Source organism: Microcebus murinus, chromosome 5 (assembly GCF_040939455.1).
Source record: "Microcebus murinus isolate Inina chromosome 5, M.murinus_Inina_mat1.0, whole genome shotgun sequence".
NCBI lineage: Eukaryota > Metazoa > Chordata > Mammalia > Primates > Cheirogaleidae > Microcebus > Microcebus murinus.
In genome coordinates this window covers 66,223,099-66,247,885 of record NC_134108.1, presented here as the reverse complement: position 1 = coordinate 66,247,885, position 24,787 = coordinate 66,223,099, and the positions used below count along the sequence as shown (strand labels likewise).

Sequence of the window (24,787 nt, the reverse complement as noted above, 5' to 3'; positions counted from 1 at the left end):
CTAGAGTGAGTGCCGTGGCGTCAGCTTGGCTCACAGCAACCTCAAACTCCTGGGTTCAAGCAATCCTGCCTCGGCCTCCTGAATAGCTGGGACTGCAGGCATGCACCACCATGCCCGGCTAATTTTTTCTATATATATTAGTTGGCCAATTAATTTCTTTCTATTTATAGTAGATACAGGGTCTCGGTCTTGCTCAGGTTGTTTCGAACTCCTGAGCTCAAAGGATCCACCTGCCTCGGCCTCGAGAGCTAGGATTACAGGCGTGAGCCACCGTACCTGGCTCCCCATCACTTTAATCTATACTGTGTCTCTTTCTCTTTTATTTCCAATCTCTTGCGACCTTCCCACCTGGGACCCAATTTGTTGGGAGAGTGGTGAACTCCTGGCAGAGAAGGACATATCAAGTGAAAGTCAGGATGGAGGGAGTTCCCCCAGAAGGTGTTTCAGCTGTTGCAAGCCAAGGAGGAGGGACACGGCTTAGTGTTGCAGGAACAAAAAGGGGAGGATGGTGGGCATGAGGGATAGATAGTCTTTCCTGCCAGGATAGGGAGTTTAGATTTTATTCTAAGTGCCACTGGAAGCACTGAAGAGTTTTAAGAAGAGAGATGAAATGTGTGGTTTACTTTTCTTTCTTTTTCTTTCTTTTTTTTTTTGAGACAGAGTCTCACTCTGTTGCCTAGGCTAGAGTGAGTGCCGTGACATCAGCCTAGCTCACAGCAACCTCAAACTCCTGGGCTTTGCCTCAGCGCTGGAACTACAGGCATGTGCCACTATGCCTGACTAATTTATATATATATATATATATATATATATATATATATTTTTTTTTTTTTTAGTTGTCCAGCTAATTTCTTTCTATTTTTTTTTTTAGTACAGACGGGGTCTTGCTCTTGCTAAGGCTGGTCTAGAACTCCTGAGTTCAAAGGATCCACCTCCCTCAGCATTACAAAGTGCTTGGATTACAGGCATGATCCACCATGCCCAGTGTGTTTACTTTTCTAAAAGCTTATTCTGGTAGATTGTTTCCAAACATGACCACAACCACAACCATCCATCCTATCTCATGTGCCCTTTTGCAAATGTGCCTTTGCCATGCCTCCCATCTATTCCTCCTCCTCTTGAATCTGGGCAAGCCCTGTGCTTGCTTTAACCATTAGAATGTGGTAGAAGTGGGGCTCAGTGGCTTACACTTGTAATCCTAGCACTCTGGGAGGCCGAGGCAGGAGGATCATTTAAGCTTAGGAGTTCAAGACCAGCTCAGGAGTTCAAGACCAGCCTGAGCAAGAACAAAACCCTATCTCTATCAAAAATAGAAAAAATTAACTGGGCATGGTGGCATGCACCTGTAGTTCCAGCTGCTTGGGAAGCTGAGACAAGAGGATCGCTTGAGCCTAGAAGTTTGAGGTTGCTGTGAACTATGATGCTGTCACTGCACTCTACCCAGGGCCACAGAACAAGACTCTGTCTCAAAAAAAAAAAAAAAAAAAAAAAAAAAAGAATGTGGTAGAAGTGACAAGGACAAGGACCTTGTCAACTTCTGAGATTGGGTCATAAGAGACCATGCTGCTTCCTTTTTTACTTTCTTGGAGCCTTAAGCCACCATAAAAAGAAGCTGGGCTATCCAGCTAGAGTAGAGAGGCCCTGAAGGATGCCAGAGCACAAGAGGCCTCAGCTTGCCATGGCCAGACATGGTGGCTCACGCCTCTAATCCTAGCACTCTTGGGAGGCCAAGGTGGGAGGATCACTCAAGGTCAGGAGTTCAAGACCAGCCTGAGCAAGAGCGAGACCCCGTCTCTACTAAAAATAGAAAGAAATTAATTGGCCAACTAATATATGTAGAAAAAATTAGCCGGGCATGGTGGTGCATGCTTGTAGTCCCAGTTACTTGGGAGGCTGAGGTAGAAGGATCACTTGAGCCCAGATGTTTGAGGTTGCTGTGAGCTAGGCTGACGCCACAGCACTCACTCTAGCCTGGGCAACAAAGTGAGACTCTCTCTCAAAAAAAAAGAAAAGAAAAGAAAAGAAAAGAAGAGAAGAGAAGAGAAGAGAAGAGAAGAGAAGAGAAGAGAAGAGAAGAGAAAAGAAAAGAAAGAAATTGGCCAACTAAAATATCTATATATGTAAAAAAAAAATTTAGCCGGGCATGGTGCTGCATGCCTGTAGTCCCAGCTACTGGGGAGGCTGAGGCAGGAGGATCACTTGAGCCCAGAAGGTTGAGGTTGCTGTGAGCTAAGCTGATGCCACAGCATCCAGGCCGGGGCAACAGAGTAAGACTCTGTCTCAAACAAACAAACACAAAGAGGTTTCAGCTTTTTAGCCATCCTTGCCGAGGGGCCAGACATGTGAGTGATATCATCAAGGATTCTCCAGCCCAAACTTCAGTCATGTGGGCAAGTCCAGCCCACACCACTTGGAACATAGCCTTGCTGTTCCAGCTGAACCTTGCTTAGCCAACCCAAAGAATCATAAGCAAATAAAATGACTTTTTTTTTTTAAACCATTAAGATTTGGGGTGGCTTGTTACACACAATGGATAACTGATGAACGTACTCTGGCTGATATGGGGAAAATGGATTGTAGGTCATTTACAAGTAGAAGCAGAAATAACGGGAGGCCACTGTAGTAGTCCAAAAGAAATGAATGTGGACAGTGGAAATGGGAAGAAGTGGATAGATTCGAGATAAATTTTGGTGGTGGAATAGATAAGATTTATTGATAGATTTGATGTGAGTGGTCAGGAAAAGGACTCCTCCCAGGCATTTTGTTTGAGCAACCAGATGCTATTTGTTAAAATAAGTAAGACTCAGATGGGAACAGAATTAGGAGGCAGGAGATGAATTGATGCCCTAGAACCTAGATTTCTAACATTCTAGTTATTGTATATTGCTACAGGGCAATCTCTCTTGATCCTGCAATTTTGGCCATTTTATAGATGTCTACCATGTCTCTAAAATAAATAATGAAGTTTTCCAACTGTAAGCCATTAATGAACTAAAGATGACATTTGTAATTATCCAAGAAAAGTCTCAAACTAGTGAAATGGAATTGCTACATATGAACTTTTATAAAAAATTAACTTTTTTTTTTTTTTTTTTTTTTTTTTTGAGACAGAGTCTTGCTTTGTTGCCCAGGCTAGAGTGAGTGCCGTGGCGTCAGCCTAGCTCACAGCAACCTCAAACTCCTGGGCTCAAGCGATCCTTCTGTCTCAGCCTCCCAAGTAGCTGGGACTACAGGCATGTGCCACAATGCCCGGCTAATTTTTTTCTATATATATTAGTTGGCCAATTAGTTTCTTTCTATTTATAGTAGAGACGGGGTCTCGCTCTTGCTCAGGCTGGTTTCGAACTCCCGACCTCGAGTAATCCGCCCGCCTCGGCCTCCCAGAGAGCTAGGATTACAGGCGTGAGCCACCGCGCCCGGCCAAAAATTAACTTTTAGCCAGGAATGTGGGAAACTGAGGCAGGAGGATCCCTTGAGCCCAGGAATTCAATCAAGGCCAGCCTGGACAACATAGCAAGACCCAGTCTCTTAAATGAAATAAATAAAATAAATAACTTTTATTCACATGGACTTTTAAGGACAAGCTTCTGACATAAATTGTGCCACAATATGAGAACAGAAAACTCTTGACAGCAGAATCAGCAGGATAAAGGTACTTAATGTTTCATATGTCTGTAGGTCAGTTCGGACTTGGCAACCCCTACTTGGGCTGGGAGAATTACACCAATTTACATATTCAGTGATATAAGAGGGCAGATTCTCCAAGACAAACAACCTTATTAAAAATGCACTAGAATGAAATCCGGGAATGGTCACTTATACATAATGTTTTATTTTACCTAACAAAAGTAGCAGGCACCATCAGTTTACTACTTACCAGCCATTCCCAAACTCCTTCTTTAAGCCCACTTCCCAAACTAGAGAAGGAAAAAGTCAGATAGTCAAACTCTAGGACTCTTTCACATCTGGTGAGTAAGTTGTAAGGGAGAATCCTGCTGGGGAACTTCTAGCAAAGAGTTTGCTTCTTGATAAAAGAGGCCGATGAAGCAGAAGAGTCCTGATACCACCTTTCTCGCTTTGAACACAGTTGGGTAAGAACATGGCACTGGGAGGTGCGGGAGGCATCTTGCAGCTATGAGGTAACAGGCCCAAGATAAAAAAGTCATCATGGGAACAGCAGAATAGAGAGAGAGAAAAGGTCTAGATGACCTTGTTGAACTGCTCACTCAAACAGGGAAATGCGTACCTTTGAACTCTTTTTTTACCCATCCAACATGAAGCTTTAACTTTGTTAATGACAGAAATAGTACAAATTTCTTTCTTTCTTTTTTTCTTTTTTTTTTTTTTTTTTTTGAGACAGAGTCTCGGTCTGCTCGGGCTAGAGTGCCATGGCATCAGCCTAGCTCACAGCAACCTCAAACTCCTGGGTTCAAGCAATCCTTCTGCCTCAGGCTCCCAAGTAGCTGGAACTATAGGCATGGCCACCATGCCCAGCTAATTTTTTCTATATATATTAGTTGGCCAATTAATTTATTTCTATTTATAGTAGAGACAGGGTCTTGCTCTTGCTCAGGTTGGTTTTGAACTCCTGAGCTCAAAGGATCTGCCCGCCTCAGTCTCCCAGAGTGCTAGGGTTACAGGCATGAGCCACCAAGCCTGGCCAGAAATAGTACAAATTTCAAACCAAGCTGCAGCTACTCTTTTGGCACACCAAAAAAATCTTCCTTGTTTCCAGATTACATTAATTCCAGTTACATTAATTCTATAATAGCATTTACTGTTTTACTATTCTCATTACTATCGTTCTCCAGGGATTGGACTGCCTTTGCTCTCAACCATTTGCTTATGACATGACCGATTCTATGTCCTTAAGTTTCACACCTGTTTCATCAACCTCTTCCTCTTTACTCTGCTCTTGCACAGTTGAGTCTGTATGTTTTCTTGAATGTTTGAGACAACTTCATCTTAAACTTCAAATTTCTCAGCGGCTCCTAGGTGTGCCTGCTGAGATAAATCCTTGATCTTAGCTTCCCCCAAAACTACACAGGTATTTGAAGCTGGGCTCTTGTATACATCTGGTTTTGTGATGACAAGGAGGATATTCTTAGATTTCAGGATAGCGCCTCTAGTATCCCCATAACTTGTTGAAGACCCACTTTGGACACAGCCTTCCATGTTGTCTTTTCCCTCCGACTTTGTTTTGCTTCACTGACTGGTTCTTCATTGATTGCAGCTGCTGCTGCCAGCTGGGCTTATTGTGTGGTTGCATATGTTGAATCTTGTTCCTTGAGCTCTGGTATTGATTCATCACTGTCAGATTCTGTTCCAGAGCTGTGCGAGGAACCTGGAACCCAGATGGCCACAGAAAAAGCCCAAACTTCCTTTTTTTTTGAGACAGAGTCTCACTCTGTTGCCCAGGCTAGAGTGAGTGCCGTGGCATCAGCCTAGCTCACAGCAACCTCAAACTCCTGGGCTCAAGTGATCCTACTGCCTCAGCCTCCTGAGTAGCTGGGACTACAGGCACGCGCCACCATGCCTGGCTAATTTTTTCTATATATATTAGTTGGCCAATTAATTTCTATTTATAGTAGAGATGGGGGTCTCGCTCTTGCTCAGGCTGGTTTCGAACTCCTGGCCTTAAGCAATCCACCTGCTTCGGACTCCCAGAGAGCTAGGATTACAGGCGTGAGCCACCATGCCCAGCCCCGCCAAACTTCTTATTTCCGGAGAAAATTAGAAATCTCTTCCTTAAGCCCATGTTTCCTCTCCTTGTCCTGTCATGGAGCACATAGAAGATGATATTATTTGTATGTTGCACTGATGTAAATGGACAGGCTGCTCATCTCAGGCCCTGCCCAGCTGCCCCGAACTGCCCTCCTTGGCCTCCCAGAGTGCTAGGATTACAGGTGTGAGCCGCACCTGGCCCAGAAGCATTTATTTTGATTGTAATTTAATATTTGATTCAGGACTCTATTCACCACTAGACTGCAGTACCATCTGCTTTTGCTTACCATTCTAGCCCCAGCGCCTAGAATACACCACTTAACATTGTATTGTATGTGCAACTTGGTAGCTTGGTGGTGGTCAAGTCCCAGTGAATATGTGTTGATGACTGAATTAGTGGCCCAGTCTGCTATGGCTGAGGGTGTAGCTGTGTGGCCACGGAGGCCTACCCTTATGGTGAGGAGGCAGTTCTTTTTTTTTTTTTTTTTTTGAGACAGAGTCTTGCTTTGTTGCCCAGGCTTGAGTGAGTGCCGTGGCGTCAGCCTAGCTCACAGCAACCTCAAACTCCTGGGCTCAAGTGATCCTCCTGCCTCAGCCTCCCGAGTAGCTGGGACTACAGGCATGTGCCACCATGCCTGGCTAATTTTTCTCTATATATTAGTTGGCCAATTAATTTCTTTCTATTTATAGTAGAGACGGGGTCTCGCTCTTGCTCAGGCTGGTTTTGAACTCCTGACCTTGAGCAATCCGCCTGCCTCGGCCTCCCAGAGTGGTAGGATTATAGGTGTGAGTCAATGTGCCCGGCCGGGAGGCATTTCTTAACACAGGAGGGAGGATAAGCTGAACAGAAACCTCCAAACGTATCCATCATTGCCAGTCACCGGAAATGCAAAGTCAAACAAATGTCAGGCCGACAATGTTGGAGGCATAACCAACTCACCTCTTTACCCTTAGTTTGGTAGCTCTAAATATTAAGCATCAATATATTCAGGGAAGGAACCAGCCAGACCTAGAAGTTGAATCATGACTGGTCTATGCCTGCTATAAGTAACCACCACCCTTACCTTTGTGACCCAGTTGTCACTAATGACATTTAAGAGAAATATGTTGGCCGGGCGCGGTGGCTCACGCCTGTAATCCTAGCACTCTGGGAGGCCAAGGCAAGCGGATTGCTCAAGGTCAGGAGTTCAAAACCAGCCTGAGCAAGACCCCGTCTCTACCATAAAAATAGAAAGAAATTAATTGGCCAACTAATATATATATATAAAAATCAGCCAAGCATGGTGGCTCGTGCCTGTAGTCCCAGCTACTCGGGAGGCTGAGGCAGGAGGATCGCTTGAGCCCAGGAGTTTGAGGTTGCTGTGAGCTAGGCTGACGCCACGGCACTCACTCTAGCCTAGGCAAGAAAGCGAGACTCTGTCTCAAAAAAAAAAAAAAGAGAAATATGTTTAACAGGCATCTGAGAAGAATTTGTTCCTCAATTGAAATACATACAGTGAAAAGGCTGGCATCCTTTTCCTGTGTAGATATCAAGCCAAAGACAAAAGCCAAAACTGAGGGTGGTACAGTAGAATGATAGCAGGAACTCAAGACCAGATTTTTTTTTTTTAGACAGAGTCTCACTTTGTTGCCCAGACTAGAGTGCCATGGCATCAGCCTAGCTCACAGCAACCTCAAACTCCTGGGCTTAAGCCATCCTTCTGCCTCAGTCTCCCGAATAGCTGGGACTACAGGCATGCTAGGCATGCGCCACCACACCCGGCTAATTTGATTACAGGCGTGAGCTACCTTGCCTAGCCTAAGACCAGATATTTTTATAAAATAAGTTATTACATGTTTTTATTGTTTAAGCCATTCCAATCAAGCACACTCTTTCTTGCAGCCAAACACACTGTGACTGATAAACATGGTCCCTTTACTTAGGAACTGAAAGTAAGTGATGGAGACAGATCACAAAATCAGCAGCTTAAAGTCAGGAACAGAGAGGATGCCCACTATCCCCACTCTTCTTACACAATGTACTGTAGATCCTTGACTTCGTAATAAGATAGGGAAAAAATTGTGACACTAAAACACACACTATCCATAAAATTAAAAATTGATAAATTGGACTTTGTCAAAAATAAAATCTTTTTTTTCTGCAAAGACTCTGTTAAGAGGATAAAAAGACAAATTATAGTCTGGGGTAAAGTATTTGCTGACCACTTATCTGACAAACACCTCATATCCACAATGTATAAAGAATTCTCAAAATCTAGTAAAATAAAAATCCTATTAGAAAATAGGCAAAAGACATGAAAAGACATTTCACTGCAGAGGATATAGCAATGTCAAATAAGCACATGAAAAGATGTTAACACCACTAGCCATTAAGGAAATGCAAATTATCAAGACCACAATGAGATACCTATCGATATAATTGAAACAAAAGATAGTGACAATATCAAATGCTGGCAAGGATGTAGAAAAATCATATCTCTCATACATTGGTGGTTGAAATGTAAAATGGTACAGCTACTCTGGAAAACAGTTTGGCAGTTTCTTATAACATTAAACATGTAACTAATAAATGACCCAGTAGTTGCTTTTCTGGATACTTATCCCAGAAAAATGAAAACTTATGTTCATATAAATATGTACACAAATATGAAAACTTATGTTTATATGTACCCAAATGTTCATAGCAGTTTTATTTATAATAACCAAACACTACAAATAACCCAGATGCCTTTCTTTCTTTTCTTTTTTTTTTTTTTTTGAGACAGAGTCTCACTTTGTTGCCCAGGCTAGAGTGAGTGCCGTGGCATCAGCCTAGCTCACAGCAACCTCAAATTCCTGGGCTCAAGCGATCCTCCTGCCTCAGCCTCCCAAGTAGCTGGGACTACAGGCATGCACCACCATGCCCGGCTAATTTTTTCTATATAGATATTAGTTGGCCAATTAATTTGTTTCTATTTATAGTAGAGACGAGGTCTCGCTCTTGCTCAGGCTCCTGACCTTGAGCAATCCTCCCGCCTCGGACTCCCAGAGTGCTAGGATTACAGGTGTGAGCCACCGCGCCCGGCCTTTTTTTTTTTTATGTTAATAATTATTATATTTTCTTGATGGATTGATACTTTTATCTCTATAATATGTCTATTTTTGTCTGTCATAACAATGTTTTTTCAACAAATACCCTTTCCCCCCCTCCCCCCACATATATAACATTCTTGAAACGACAAAATCACAGAGATGAAGAACAGATTAATGGTTGCCAGGGTTAGGGATGGCAGGGAGGGTGGGATAGGTATGCCTATAATGAAGAAACACACGGAAGATTCTTTGTGGGGATGGCACACACCTGTATTTCACATTTGATCTTAACTAACAGGCCTTAGTCTTTTAGTTAAGATAGAGATCTCTATTTTGATTGTGATGGTAGTTACACGAAGCTACACATGTGACAAAATCGTATAGAACTACACATACACATTATGCCAATGACTCATCGTTGTAAAGATGTCAGATCTCTCTAAATTACAAAAGTAGCAAATAATTCATTTCTTGCTCCCATTACATGACTTCCTGTGGCCATACTGGACTCTGTGTGATTCTGTGTGTCTTCTCATTCTGGGATCCCAGCTGAAGGAGCACCCACTCTTTGGGGCATGATATTCTCATGGCAGAAGGCAGAAGCTCGATGGAGGTGGAGGAAACACACAACACATTTAAAGCTTCTGCTCCATCATGGTGTTGGCCAAGGCAAGTCAACAAAAGCCCAAAAAACCAATGCAGCAGAGAACCAATGAAACCAATGAAGTAGGTACAGTCTACTGTACCTACAGGAAAGCATGGCAAAGGTGGGAAGGGAACAAACAATTGTGAATGAACGATGCAGTCTACCACTTAGATTTATTGCGATTCCAAATCAAAATCCCAAGTTTTCCATGGAGCTTAACAAATGAATTCAATAATGTCTGTGGAAGAGCAACAGGCTAAGAATGCTTAAGATCTTTATAAAGAAGAAAATGAAGTAAGTCAGGGTAGGACATCCTTAGTCAGAAATCAAGATTTGAAATAAAACCACAGATTTTCAGGCAGTATGAAAGTAGCATTGGGATAGGCAAATGAAACAAAATAGAGGACCCAAAACAGCCTCACATATACATGGAAACCTATTATAAGATAGCTCTGGGATTGCAAATGAGAGGAGACATGAATTTCAAATGGAATGTATGCTTAAATGTGAAAGGCAAACTTTTAAAACTTATGGAAGAAAATATGGGAGACTATTTTTATTTTTTATTTATTTTGAGACAGAGTCTCACTCTGTTGCCCGAGTGAGACTGCCGTGGCGTCAGCTCAGCTCACAGCAACCTCAAACTCCTGGGCTCAGGCAATCCTTCTGCCTCTGCCTCCCAAATAGCTGGGACTACAGGCATGCGCCACCATGCCCAGCTAATTTTTTCTATATATTTTTAGTTGGCCAATTAATTTCTTTCTATTTTTAGTAGAGACAGGGTCTCTCTCTTGCTTAGACTGGTTTCAAACTTCTGACTTCGAGCAATCAACCCGCCTCCGCCTCCCAGAGTGCTAGGATTACAGGCGTGAGCCACCGTGCCTGGCCTCTTTTTCCTTTATTTAAAAAAAACAAACAAAAAACACAACCCAGAAAAACACACTTTGGGAGACCAAGGCAGGAGGATCGTTTGAGCCCAGGAGTTTGAGGTTGCTGCGAGGTACCACTGCACTGTAGCCTATGCAACATACTGAGACCTGGTCTCAAAAACAAACAAACAAACAAACAAATAAACAAACAAACAAACCTCACATGAAATAGGGCAAAAAACATGACCAAGTAACGAAAAAGGAAACAAGAAGGATTCTTAAACATTAAAGATGCTCAATTATGCTGATAATTGGGCAAATATAAATTACAACTATTATGAGAAATCATTTCATATCCGCGAAGAAGACAAGTGCTCTCAAAGAGGAACTTTCATACAGTGCTGATGGAAATGAAAATTGTACAACCAGTTTAGACATTACATAGCAAATTCAAACATACACATACCTTAAGACCCAACAATTCCACTCCTAGATATATATATCCTAAAAACATCCTTACACACATGCATCAGGAGGAATACTTAAGAATATTTATAGCAACATTCATTGTAATAGCAAAAACTGGAGCCAACCCAATGTCCAAAACTAGAATGGATAAATTGTGTATATTATTCTAATGAAATACTGTATCTCAGGGAAATTGAACAGTTGAATCTCAGAAACACAATGCTGAGCCAAAAATGCAAGTTGTACAGGAATCATGCTGAGTGATTCCATTTACAGAAAGTTCAAAAACAGTCAAACATGAACCATCTAGTGTTTAGGGATACATATATTTGTGCTAAGAGAATTATTAGTACAAAATTCAGGATGCTGGTTTACTCTGGAGGAGCAGGATATGATCCTGGAGGGGCACATAGAAGACTTCCGACTTGAGTGGAAGCTTTAGCAAAGGCAATTTCAGTGCAGTGGCGGGGACAGAAGCCAGAGCAGTGTGCTGAAGCTAACTAACAGCATGAGAGATAGCTAGTGCAGTTTGGTCATTAAAGAAATGTTGCTGGAAATAGGAGCCAATTGCATTATCACAAAGTAGTGAAAATGATCATTTGCAGAGCAGACTTCTTTCTCAGGAGGCAGAGGGAGGGGTTGGTGGGGTGGTTATATGAGGCTGGCTGTGATTGAGCTGAACAGAGGGGCAAGAACAGAGGGGCAGGCTGGGAGCCTTTCTCACACAGAAGGAGATTTTGGGAGTCTCCTTTCACTCATTGCCCAAAGATTGTGTGCCCACTCAGAGATGAGCAAGCAAGGTCTCCCAGCAGCTGAGCCACTACTGCCTGCCTTGGCTCTCATGAGGCCTCCTGCCAGGAATTCCCATTAATCAAAGTCTGGGAACAAATGCAGACCAGTCAGTCCCCGGGAGCACTCACATGTCTTGCAGGCTGGCTTGGGCTTTCTGTTTCTTTCAGCGTGGTTACCCTGACGGCTGACAAACATAATTTAAAACCCCATCTCCTTGTGACTTTATGGTGATATTTTAAAAGTCTCTCAGGGACCTGGCGCAGTGGCTGATGCCTGTAATCCTAGCACTCTGGGAGGCCAAGGTGGGGGGGGATTGCTCGAGGTCGGAAGTTCAAAACCAGCCTGAGTGAGACCCTGTCTCTACTAAAAATAGACAGAAATTAATTGGCCAACTAAAAATATATATACAAAAAATTAGCTGGGCATGGTGGCACATGCCTGTAGACCCAACTACTCGGGAGGCTGAGGCAGGAGGATCGCTTGAGCCCAGGAGTTTGAGGTTGCTGTGAGCTAGGCTGACGCCATGGAACTCACTCTAGCCTGGACAACAAAGTGAGACTCTTGTCTCAAAAAAACAATGTCTCTCAGGGAAATGGTACACTTTTTATTTTGGAAGTTTATTCAAGGGACTAGCTAGGAAAACTCTTTAATTTGGAAAAGTATAAGAGAGAAATGATCCCATTGAAAGGTCATGTGTACATGCCTTGGGGGTTCTCCTGGAGCTTAGCAGCGACCTGCCTGGAGAGAAATCTGGCGCTAGCAGGGGGCAGGGAAAGGAAGCATGTTCTCCTAACAGCCCCAAGTGGGGAGTAACAGCAATGGAGAACTAATCTGAAGAAGGCCAGGGGACACTCCTGCCTAATGCATCCTTCAAGGAGAGAGAAATACTGTAAGGAGAAGGAGATCATTATGTTTCTTTTCCCCTGAAAACAAGACTTATTTCAGAGGTAGTAAGAAAAGTTAGATTCACGATAAGCTTGTTCCAAACCTTAGGTTAGAGGGAAACTCCATTGTAGGTTCCACCTGTCTCCCCTCCATCTCTCTGCATTTGGAGAGCAGATACCTGTCCACAATTCTTCAAAAGATTGAATGAGGTCCCCGCCATTCATACATCGATTCAACAATAATTTATCAAATGCCTAATATGTTCAGGGAGATCTTCCAGGTACTGAAGAAGTAGCTATGAAAGAACATAGTCAAAAATGCACTGAGGCCCGGCGCGGTGGCCCACGCCTGTAATACTAGCACTCTGGGAGGCCGAGGCACGAGAATTGCTGGAGCTCAGGAGTTCAAGACCAGCCTGAGCAAGAGCGAGACCCCCGTCTCTACTATAAATAGAAAGAAAATTAGCCATAAAACCAAAAATAGAAAAATTAGCCTGGCATGGTGGCACATGCCTGTAGTCCCAGCCCAGGAGTTTGAGGTTGCTGTGAGCTAGGCTGACGCCAGGGCACTCTAGCCAGGCTAGAGTGAGACTTTGTTTCCCAAACAAAACAGAACATTGAGATGACGGTATGTAAAGTATGATATGAATTAGGGGGGTTAGGAAAGCTCAATGCTTTTTCCTTTTCCATACGGGATGGTTCTGACAAGCTACTGACGAGTCGAGCTGTTTGGAATAAAGGCTTCCTTTCCCCTGTTCAGCTACCCTCATGAATGTGAACCATTCCACTGTCGTTCAGCTTCCATCAGGTGACTCCGATAAAGTGAACTACGGTTATATATTGAAATACACACTTGGCCACGGGTTGAGGATTGGAGGTTTCTCCTCCCAATTCTCCCCTCCCTCCAACACACCTGGTAACCTCTGCGCGGAAAACCCGCTCCCACGCTAGGCCTCCTGCTCCCACCCTTAGAAGGCGGCCTCTCGGCCTCTCGGCGCCGAGGCCGGTGGATCCAGGCGGGAGCCGGCTGCACACCCGGGACAGCCCTGGGCCTTCGCGGCCCCCGCCGAGCCCCGGCCGGTCGCTGCGGGGCGCTGCGGCCCCAGCCTAGGAGCGGCCGGCGGGGCGACGCGGGCGGGCGGGGCGGGGCGGCGGGCCCTGCGGCGGCGGGGAGCGGCGGGCCGGCCACAGGTAACCCGGCCGAGCCCGATCGCAGCCCGGCGGGCGAGGCTGGAGGCGCGGCGGGGGGCGGCGCCGAGGCCCAGGGGCCGCCGCAGCCAGCGGGATCCTGTCCCCTCGCCTCCCGTCGCCCCCCACCCTGTCGCCCGCATCGGTCCCTGCGGCGCGGACGTCCGGCGCGGGAGAGAAAGGTACCGTGCGACCTCGCCGGGTCCCTTGGGACCCCCCCCCTTAAACCGAGGGCCGGAGCCCCCCACCCCCGGGGTGCGTCTGGTCCGGGAAGGACGATGGTGGGGAGACCCCCAGATCGCCGACTGCTTGGGGAGGAGACCCGGCAGCGCACTGCCCCCTCCTGCGGCCTACGGGAGGGAGGGGGCCTCCCCGGGGCACCCCCCTTTTCGCCTTGCCTCAGTTGCCTCCCTAGAATTTGAAACTTTGGGTGGGGGAAGGGCAGAGAACTTTCTCATCTTTGCTTGTCCCCCTCCCACGTCTCCGGTGAGCTCGCAGAGTTTGCAGAAAGTGGAGGTGGTGGTGGTGGGGGATCACCCGGCCGTCTGCGAGCAGAAAGGAGGGTCGGCCCCGCTAGTCGCCCGGCGCCCCCCGCGGTCCGCGTGCTGCAGACGGGTGCGGGTGCGGGTGCGGGAGGTGGGGCTCTCCTGCCCCGGGAGGTGATCGCGACCCCGCGGGAGCCCCAGCTCTGAGAAGTGTGGGGAAGCGGCATCTCCCGAGGCCGAGGAAGCCAGCGCGTTGTCTCGTTTGGGTTCAGACGTCAGCCTCCCGACACTTCAGGTGGGGGTTTGAGTGTGGCGCTTCCGGTAGATTTGGAGGGTGGGAGGGGAAGTAGGGCATTATTTGCGACCCAAGCGGGACTTGAATTTCATGAAGCTGGTCAAGAATGTTTTCCCTGAGGTACAGCGAGACAGTTTGCGCGGTAGTAAAGGGATGCACTTTGGGGGCCTGAGATCGAGTTCTGGAGCCACCACTTGTTAGGTGTGTGTGACTTTGGAAAACCCACCTCTTTAATCCTTAGTTTTTAGAACCGTAAATTGAAGGTATTACACCTAACCCCGTAGTATTGTGGAAACTCAGTGAAATGATGCAAGTAAAATGTTTGGCATAGTGCTCTTGTGCATCCTTTTTTGTGAACCTGTTGGATGATGATATTCATCTATGCTTAGATAGTATCTGTTATGCCAATGTAAGCGGAAAGAACTTGGGCGATGCAGACGAACATCTGCGTCCAAGGTGGTCCCATGGTGTACTGATTTGACACTGCGTGGAGGTTTCGCATCCTTAAAATAGCCATAGCAACCCTGTTGTTCTTGCATGCAGTAGGTGTGTCTATACTCAGACTTCCTCTGTCATCCCTGGTTTGTGCTTAGCATATGGTAACAACCAATTTTGAAAAAAAAATTATGAATATAAATTAAAATTAGAAGAGTTTTCTGCCCTCTAGGTCATAGGAGGCTAGGGAGTGGTGGGGAGGGTAGCAGAGGGATGAAGAGGAATTAAAGAGACTAGAAAAAAAAAACTAGTTGCAGTGTTGGGAGATATAAACTGATGGCACCAAAAATGAATCTCTTACCCTCCCACTTAAACCCATCAGCCTCTCCTAAGCCTCTCCAGATAAGCATATGCTCCAGGTAGAAGCAGACTGCTGTGATCCAACTCAGCTTAGACACAAGGCACACTTGCCACTCCCAAGGCCCTCCCTCCCATACAGAGGTTCTGGGCCCACTCAGACAGGTATAATTTAGAGGTACAATTTAAAGAATAACAGCAGAACACACCCAAGTACCCATCACCCAGCTGAAGAGCTAGAACATCCCCAGGCTCTTAGAGCCCCCAGCACCCGTCTCCATGGCCATCCACTCCTTTCTCCCCCCAACCTCCAGGAACCGCTGTTGGGGGTTTTGTGTTAAATTTCCCCTTGCTTACATGAAAACGTCTGAGGAAGGGAAGTTTCCAAACAAGCATTTCCACAATAACCTGGAGCATTCTTACTTACTTATTTTCTGAAGGAACATTCTGTTGAACTTAAAAGCAGGATATTGAGGGTAAGAAACAAACCACAAAAAAGCTGAAAGTCTCAAAGTGCTGGGCTCTCCTAGTCTCTCTTTTCAAGGTTTCTCTCCTGTTTGCCTGGCACAGACTTTGAGGATATGTTCTGTTGGTATAGGCAAGGCCCAGTCTCCTCCAACATAGCTTGGAGGCTATAATTTTAAAAGCTTTACTTGAGTCCCTGAGAATTGGAAAAGCAGTAATTTGCATGCATGTGTTTTAGACCTTTGTTTTCTAATACAAGTTATCCAGGGGGCATTGCATGGGATTTGAAGGATTAAGCTGGCAGAGTGACCTTTAAAAACGGTTTTAACCCAAATTTTTCTTTTCCTGATTATTATGTTTGTGTTGTAGTCTTTAAGTTATTTCTTCCGGGCTACACAGCTTTCCTTTGTGACTCTTACACTAACCTGTTACTTTTTGGTTAAGGCAGAGATTCCCAAACTTGGTTCATGGAGCCCTTAGTGTCTGAGTAATTTTTCCTAGTTCCCCTAGGTTTCATTAGTTAGTAGAATTTATATCTTAACAATTTTAGAAGTCATTTGAAAAATATAAACTGAAAGAAAAATATTTTATGTCATTTTAAATAACAATCACTAACAGGATGTGTGTGCCTGTACTCAAATCTTGGGATCACATTGGACACTGCCACTCTCATTTCCTGTCTCATGTTCATATTTCTGCAGCACTTGCTTTTTATGACAGCAATCACAGAAAACCCAGCTTTTAGGATAGCAATGCACCATTAATTATATACTGTTGAAATTGTGAACTGCCTCCATTTATTAAGTTCGGCAGTGTCCAACAGTTTAGTACACCATGTTTGCATTGAAACTTTCCAATATTCTAAGTTGCCCCTATGAATTTGCTGCCGTTGCAAAACACCCAGTCAGGGAGTGCAAAATAGTGGACTTTAAAGACATTATTTCACTTATGCTAAGTAAAATAAGCTAGTCACAGTAGGGACAAATATTGTATGATTACACTATATCTGAGATACATAAAGTAGTTAAATTCATGGAGACAGTAGAATGGTGGTTACCAGGGTCTGGGGTGAGGACAGAATGGGAAGTTCATGTGCTATTTTTGCAACATTTTTTTTTTTTAAGACAGAGTCTCACTCTGTTGCCCAGGCTAGAGTGAGTGCCATAGTATCAGCCTAGCTCACAGCAACCTCAAACTCCTGGGCGCAAGCCATTCTCCTGCCTCAGCCTCCTGAGTACTGGGACTAGAGGCATGCGCCACCATGCCTGGCTAATTTTTTCTATATATTTTTTGTTGGCCAATTAATTTCTTTCTATTTTTAGTAGAGACAGGGTCTCACTCTTGCTCAGGCTGGTCTCTAATTCTTGAGCTCAAACAATCCGCCCGCCTCGGCCTCTCAGAGTGTTAGGATTACAGGTGTGAGCTACAGTGCCTGGCCTATTTTTGCAACTTCTACATGAGACCAGTATTATTTCAAAATAAAGTTTAAAAAAGTAAAAAAAAACAACAAAATAACAACCTTCATTTGGTGCCCCACTGCTGGACTGGACCAAGGCAATGAGGTTAGGGACAGCCTAGGAGGGACGTCACCTCCCTTTCTCTCTTCCTCCTCCCCAGTCAAGGGGGAAGAGATGCAAGAAATAGTTATGTTCTCTCTCTTTTATAGGGAAGAGTTTGCATTTACTAGTGGGTTCCTGTATAAACCTGAAGGTCAGCTATTAAATCCCCCACTGAAATAGGAATTCTTAACCTGAGGTTCATCAGATATTCTATGATCACTGAAATTATGTGTAACTATTTGAGTGAATTCTCACATATATGTTTGAGGGGGAAGAAGTTCTGTAGCTTTCATCAGATTCTCAAATGGTTCCCTAACTCAAAAAAAAGGTTAGTAAAGTACTATAAGAAAATATTGTTTACAGAGCTCTACTTGCCCTAGAATAGCCTCCTTTACTTGAGTGTCTTAGCCTCCTTTGTTTCTCTGGTGTACCTTTCCCTCTACCAGCTTCCAGAGGCTTGCTTTCTGCTCAAACCTGGGATAAGTCTGAACAGTTCTTTTTCCTCAGAGCTTCCAGCCATTCATCTGGATCCTGAAAACTGCAAGTCCCATTCCTCAAGGACCAGGGAGGCCCAGAGTGAACTATCCATAGGGCAGATGTGGAACTGAAGTCCGTGCAGGACTTAGCCTGACAACTGCCCAATCTCTCCCCACCCACCTTAGGCTCCAGAAAAACATGAAGTGAATAACAATAGCACGTGAGGTACACAGCTATAGAAAAACTCACAGAGGTGGGACTGAATGACTGAAGTTCAGTAGATTCTGCCTTGGGGGTGACAAGTCTAATTTTAAGATTGTCTCTGGTTTACACTTTGTTTCAGGTGTGTTGTAAATATATCATACAATATATTTTGCCTCTTTCGTAAGTGATTTAGGTGAGCTATGGTATATATGGTATTATTAGAAAAGACATTAAGTATCAGTTAGAATTTACTTAATAATCAGGGCTCTCCAGTCATTCAGACTGGTTTTTAACTCATGTGAATGGGCTGGATAAGTGGTAAAAATGGTAACTTGCAAGCTCTTCTTAAACTCATGATTCTTCAAGATTTGCATGTGTCTTAGAAACTCTTCAATAAATCATGATTTGACACTTTCACCAACACAGTATATTCTGTTAAGGTAGGTTAATGCTGTAACAAACATTAACAAATCTCAGTGGCTTAATCCAGTGAAAGTTTATGACTAGCTCATACAACGTCCAAATTGGTTATTCCTTGTTGGACAGCTCTCCTTCAAGTGACTCAGGGATCAAAGTTCCTTCCTTCTTGTGATGTTAACATCTTTAGCATGTGGTCACCAGAGTCACTGCAAAGGGAAGAGAGGATGGAAAAAGCAAACCACCTTAACCGCCTCCACCAGTAAGTGAAACACATCACTTCTGCTTGCGTTCCATTGGCCAAAAGCAGTTGCATGGCCCCACTTAGATTCAAGGAGACTGGGCAACTGTTTCTGAACAAAAATCATTTACTTTGGGAGGGAAACAGAATTTTTTGATGATAAGTAAACATATTTTACTTAGTATTTTAACTGGTCAATTAATTGTAACTGCTTTCGTATAATTGATTTCTCACTTTCCAAGCATGTGTGTATCTCTAATAAAATGTTATGCCTTCATAGTGTAACATGTGGATGAGATCTCCCTATAGGAAACAATTGTATAATAATTGCCATGTGAGCAAACAAAAAGGAGATTAGCCATCTAGGGTCAAACATTTATTAGGGAACAAAACATATTTAATTTACTCAGAGTCATCCAACCATGTAGAGAATTGTACATTTGAGAAAGATGGAGCAGAGGAAGATTAGCAAAGGACAAGAACATGCATGTCTTAATGACTTCATGAATGTTATCTTAAGAGTTTTAAACTACTTTAAGCAGCTGGCAATTGGCTAGTATGAAACTTTTTTTTTCCCCTTCAAAAAAAAGAGTCTTTGCCATGGAATGTATTACATAATCACAGAGTGCACGTGTCAACTTTTACTTATTTGCTCTTAAGGGAAACTAAAGTTGTAAAATTTGGACCCGATTGTCTTATTTGTTTGAAGTAAATCTGTGCCCGAGAGGGTGCCATTTGTCTGTCTTCAGCACCTGATACCTACAAATGAGACACATTGAGGGATTGAAAGATCATGTGAAAGACCCCCAGACTCAGAGTCGTGGAGAAAATTTAGTAATGTGCACTAACTACAGCCATGCTTCACTTATTATACACTGCTAGTTGGGATTGGGCTGTTCTCCCTAAGAAAAAGGTCCAAATGATTAAAATATGTCATCTTTTGGTTGGGCAAGGTGGCTCACGCCTATAATACTGGCACTTTGGGAGGCTGAGGCAGGAGGATTGCTTGAGTCCAGAAGTTTGACACCAACCTGAGCAAGAGTAAGGCCCTGTCTCTACAAAAAAATAGAAAAATTTGCTGGGCATGGTGGCGCATGCCTGTAGTCCCAGCTACTCAGGAGGCTGAGGCGGCAGGAGGATCTCTTCAGCCCAGGAATTTGAGGTTGCTATGAACTATGATTATGCCAGGGTGACAGAGCAAAAAAAGGATTGTCATCGAAAAAAAAATCATCATCTTTTAAATCCTAATTATTTTATTTTATTTATTTATTTTATTTGAGATAGAGTCTCACTTTGTTGCCCAGGCTAGAGTGAGTGCCGTGGCATCAGCCTAGCTCACAGCAACCTCAAACTCCTGGGCTCAAGCGATCCTTCTGCCTCAGCCTCCTGAGTAGCTGGGACTACAGGCATGCGCCACCATGCCCGGCTAATTTTTTCTATATATATGTTAGTTGGCCAATTAATTTCTTTCTACTTATAGTCGAGACAGGGTCTCGCTCTTGCTCAGGCTGATTTTGATCTCCTTACCTTGAGCAATCTGCCCACCTCGGCCTCCCAGAGTGCTAGAATTACAGGAGTGAGCCACCAGCCAGTCCTTGGAAAAAAAAAAGATATTGTAGATACCTCTGGCTTATATAGCATCTTCAACAGAGAAGAATAACTTTTTAGAGAAGTGGCAAGACAAAAAGGACCTTGAGTCTTTAGGGGGGCAAGTTGTAGGAAGGCAAATATAGGGAAAGTAATGGTAGATAAAGGATAGTTAATACAGTTTGTTGTGTCGATTCCTCTGGTGCCATCTCCTTTGTCCTTCCTGGTAGAGAGGAGAGGAGAGGAGGGACACACCTTTATAAATTTATGTCCTGCCTTTAGGCAAATAGGGGAAGAGCCGAGCGCTTTGCTTGTATTCACTTCTTCTCAATTGCCTTCAGCTCAAAATAATCCTTATGCCAAGGTGACAAATTTTGGGGTGGCATATCCTGCTACCCTTCATTGGAATTAAAGATACATTAGCTGGGCATGATGGTGCATCTGTGATCCCAGGTACTTGGGAGGTTGAGGTGGGGGGATTGCTTAATGCTAGGGGTTCAAGGGTATAGCACACTATGATTGCACTGTGAATAGCCTCTGCACTCCAGTCTGAGCAACATAGCAAGACCTTGTCTATAAACAAACAAACAAACTAGCTAGCCAGCCAGCCATGAGCCAAATCCAGACAGGTGCTTGTTTTTATAAATAAAGTTTTATTGGAACACAGCCACACTCATTCCTTTACATACTGCCTATAGCTGCTTTCACACTATAATGGTAGAGTTGAGTAGTTGCCACAGAGACCACATGGCCCGCAAAACCTAATACATTTATTATCTGTTCCTTTACAGAAAAAAGTTTACTAACTCCCTTTACTAGACATAGGATTAGTATAACTTGGTTTGAGAGTAACTCTGCTCCTAGTTAGAAGCTCCTCAGTCTCTCTGGCCCACTGTTACCGCACCACTATAGTGGGGATAATAAAACCTCCCTGATGAGGTAGTTAAAATAGTTTTTAAAGTTAAATTAAATGACCTTGGGCAAGTCCCTAAATTTATCTTCTAGTTAGCTATCTATGTTCCAGTTCCAGTTAGCTTCCTTGGACCAATACTTTTTTTTCCTTTATTTTATTTTATTTTTTTGAGACAGGGTCTCACTCTGTTGCCTGGGCTGGAGGGCAGTGGTGTCATTGTAGCTCCCTGCAGCCTCAAACTCCTGGGCTAAGGCCATTCTCCTGCCTCATCCTCCCGAGTAGCTGGGACTACAGGTGTGCATCACCATGCTTGGCTAATTTTTTAAATTTTTTGTAGAGATAGGGTCTTGCTATGGTGCTCAGGCTGTAGACCAATACTTTTCCAATTTACCATGCATAAGAATCATCTGGGGAACCTATTAACATTCAGAGATTCCTAGTCTCAGTCCCTAGATCCTGATTCAGTAGGTCTGGGGAGGTACACATTTAAAAAGCACCCCAGATACCGATGCAGGTGACCTGTGGTCCACACATTAAATAACTTAGACCCATGTGGCAACTTGTCTTTTGGTTCCTAAAAGCCGTTTGTCTCGCAGCTCTAGATATGCTTCTTGTCTCAACCAGCATTGAAGCCTTACCTACTTGATAGGAGAGCTTGGAATCAACAGAGGAAAATGCCCGGTGGCATTAATCATCGGCATTCTGAACAGGGCAGCAGGCTTATCTTATCAATCAGATCACTCACTGCCTGAGCTCACCTATAGAGACATCTGCAGCTTTGATTCCAAATAGAAATAACTATGGGAAAAGTTGGCACTAGGGCTTTAGTGAATGTGAATGGTTTACATTTGGAGCTTAGTATGCCTCTTGATGCTAAGAGAGAGCAAATTAAAACAAAAAATTTAGCATTATTGCCCTGGATTAACTGTCTCTTTTTAAAATCAAGGTAAAAATTCATAGCAGAAGGAGTTATGAGAGGAAGAACCTAAGTCCCAGTGCTTTAAGAACGGATGCTTATTTAATTGTTGGTGATTTCTTTAATCTCCAGAATGTATTATCCTGGGTTACATAATATCTAATGAATGGCTTGCTCTCTGAAGCCTTTGTTTTCCTCCATTTGCTGTTGAAAAACTTAGAAAAGAGCTGCAAGACCAGTAATGAATAATAGCAAAATCTCCTGACACCTGTTGAGTTTTTATACAATATGGAAAAAAGTGGGACCAAAACCCCCCCCCAAAACTCCCAAAACAAAAACAAATAAAATCTTGAAGGAAGTATCAAAGAACCTCACACCTCCAGTACTTTATATGATTGAAGTTATGTTGCTGGTGTTCAGAAGCACTCTTTCAAAGCTGAGGATCAGATGCCTTAAGACACGTACCATCTTTGCCACCCTGCTGAAATAAAATGTGGAACTTTGATTGGGTGTAAGCCCGGGTATTTTGTACTTTGTAATATAAGTAAACACTTTATGATACAATGGCAGATTTGCACCTAATTAGATATCTTCCTATTGGAAGACATCTAGGGAAATTGATTTTGAAAACATTAGTTTAAGAGAGATTTTTTAAATCCTACATAAGATTATCAAGGGATTCCTTTAAATAATGAGCTCTCCCAGTCCCATGATATTTTTTTATTTTTTTAATTATAAAAAAATTAAAAATATATATATATATATTTTTGAGACAGAGTCTCAACTCTATTGCCCAGGCTAGAGTGCCATGGCGTCATCCCAGCTCACAGCAACCTTAAACTCCTGGATTTAAGTGATCCTCCTGCCTCAGCCTCCCAGGTAGCTTGGACTACAGGTACACGCCACCGTGCTCGGCTAATTTTTTCTATTTTTAGTTGTTTGGCTAATTTATTTCTATTTTTAGTAGAGACGGGGTCTCACTCTTGCTCAGGCTGGTCTTGAACTCCTGAGTTCAAGCAATCCTCCCACCTCGGCCTCCCAGAGTGCTGGGATTACTGGTGTGAGTCACCGTGCCGGGCCCCATGATATTTAGTATAATAATAGGCATACCTCGTTTTATTGCACTTTGCAGATACTACATTTTTTACAAATTGAAGGTTTGTGGCAACCGTGCCTTGAGCAAGTCTGTCAGTGCCATTTTTCCAACTGCATGTGTTCACTTCATGTCTCTGTGTCACATCTTGGGAATTGTCCCAATATTTAAAACTCTTTTGTTATTTTTATGTTTGTTATAGTGATCTGTGATCAGTGATTTTTTTTGTTGTTGTTTTTTTTTGAGACAGAGTGTCGCTTTGTTGCCCAGGCTACAGTGAGTGCCGTGGAGTCAGCCTAGTTCACAGCAACTTCAAACTCCTGGGCTCAAGCAATCCTGCTGCCTCAGCCTCGCGAGTGGCTGGGGCTACCGGCATGCGCCACCATGCCCAGCTAATTTTTTGTATATATTAGTTGGCCAATTAATTTCTTTCTATTTATAGTAGAGACGGGGTCTCGCTCTTGCTCAGACTGGTTTTGAACTCCTGACCTCGAGCAATCTGCCCCCCTCAGCCTCCCAGAGTGCTAGGATTACAGGTGTGAGATTTTTTTTTTTTATGTTAACTATTGTAATCAGTTTGGGATGCCACATACCTTATCCATATAACAAGGAGAACCTAATTGATAAATGTGTGTGTTCTGACTGCTCCGCTGGCTGGATCTTCACCTTCTCTCTCCCTCCCCTTGGGCTTCCCTATTCCCTGAGACACAATAATATCATTGAAATTACGCCAATTAATAACCCTACAATGGCCTCTAAGCACTCAAGTAAAATAAAGAGTCGCAAGTCCCTCACTTTAAATTAAAAGCTAGAAATGATTAAGCTGAGTGAGAAAGGCATGCTGAAAGCTAGGCCTCTTGCCAGGCCTCTTGCACCAAAGAGTTAGCCAGGTTGTGGAATGCAAAGGGGAAAAGTTTTTTGTTTTTTTTTTTTGAGACAGAGTCTCACTCTCACTAGAGTGCCATGACGTCAGCCTAGCTCACAGCAACCTCAAACTCCTGGGCTTAAGCGATCCTTCTTCCTCACCCTCCCAAATAGCTGGGACTACAGGCATGCGCCACCATGCCCGGCTAATTTTTTCTATATATTTTAGTTGGCCAATTAATTTTCTTTCTATTTTTAATAGAGACGGGGTCTCGCTCTTGCTCAGTCTGGTTTCGAACTCCTGACCTTGAATGATCCACCCGCCTCAGCCTCCCAGAGTGCTAGGATTACAGCGCCGGCTCGGGAGAAGTCTTGAAGGAAATGAAAAGTGCTATGAATGATAAGAAAGGAACCGTCCTTGTTGCTGATAGGGAGAAAGTTTGAGTGGTCTGGGTGGAAGAACACACTAGCCACATCATTCCCTTAAACCAAAGCCTAATCCAGAGCAAGGCCCTTCTTGAAGGCTGGGAGAGGTGAGGAAGCTCTACAAGAAGAGTTTGAAGCTAGCAGAGGGTGGTTCATGAGGTTTAAGGAAAGAAGGTGTCTCCATGACATAACAGTACAAGGTGAAGCAGCAAGTGCTGAAATAGAAGCTGCAGTAAGTTATCCACATCTTGTTAAGATCATTGATGAAGGTGGCTCCACTGAACAACAGATTTTCAGTGTAGATGAAACAGCCTCATAGCTAGAGGGGAGAAATCAATGTCTGGCTTCAAAACCTCAAAGGACAGCCTGAGGCTGACTCTCTCTTGTTAGGGGCTAATGCAGCTGGTGAC

General features: G+C 43.8%; 1 protein-coding gene and 1 pseudogene across 1 annotated transcript in view; one reads left to right on the top strand and one right to left on the bottom strand.

Moving 5' to 3' along the window:
* Positions 1 to 4,751: 4,751 nt before the first annotated feature.
* LOC105863590 (nascent polypeptide-associated complex subunit alpha pseudogene) lies at positions 4,752 to 12,680 on the bottom strand (annotated as a pseudogene).
* A 934-nt stretch (positions 12,681 to 13,614) lies between these two features.
* The window catches only part of ANKRD6 (ankyrin repeat domain 6), a 179,120-nt gene continuing 167,947 nt past the window's right edge, over positions 13,615 to 24,787 (top strand). Inside the window, exon 1 of the mRNA XM_012750947.2 lies at positions 13,615 to 13,825. The gene's annotated coding sequence lies outside the window, so the exon portion shown is untranslated. The remainder of the gene's footprint in view (positions 13,826 to 24,787) is intronic.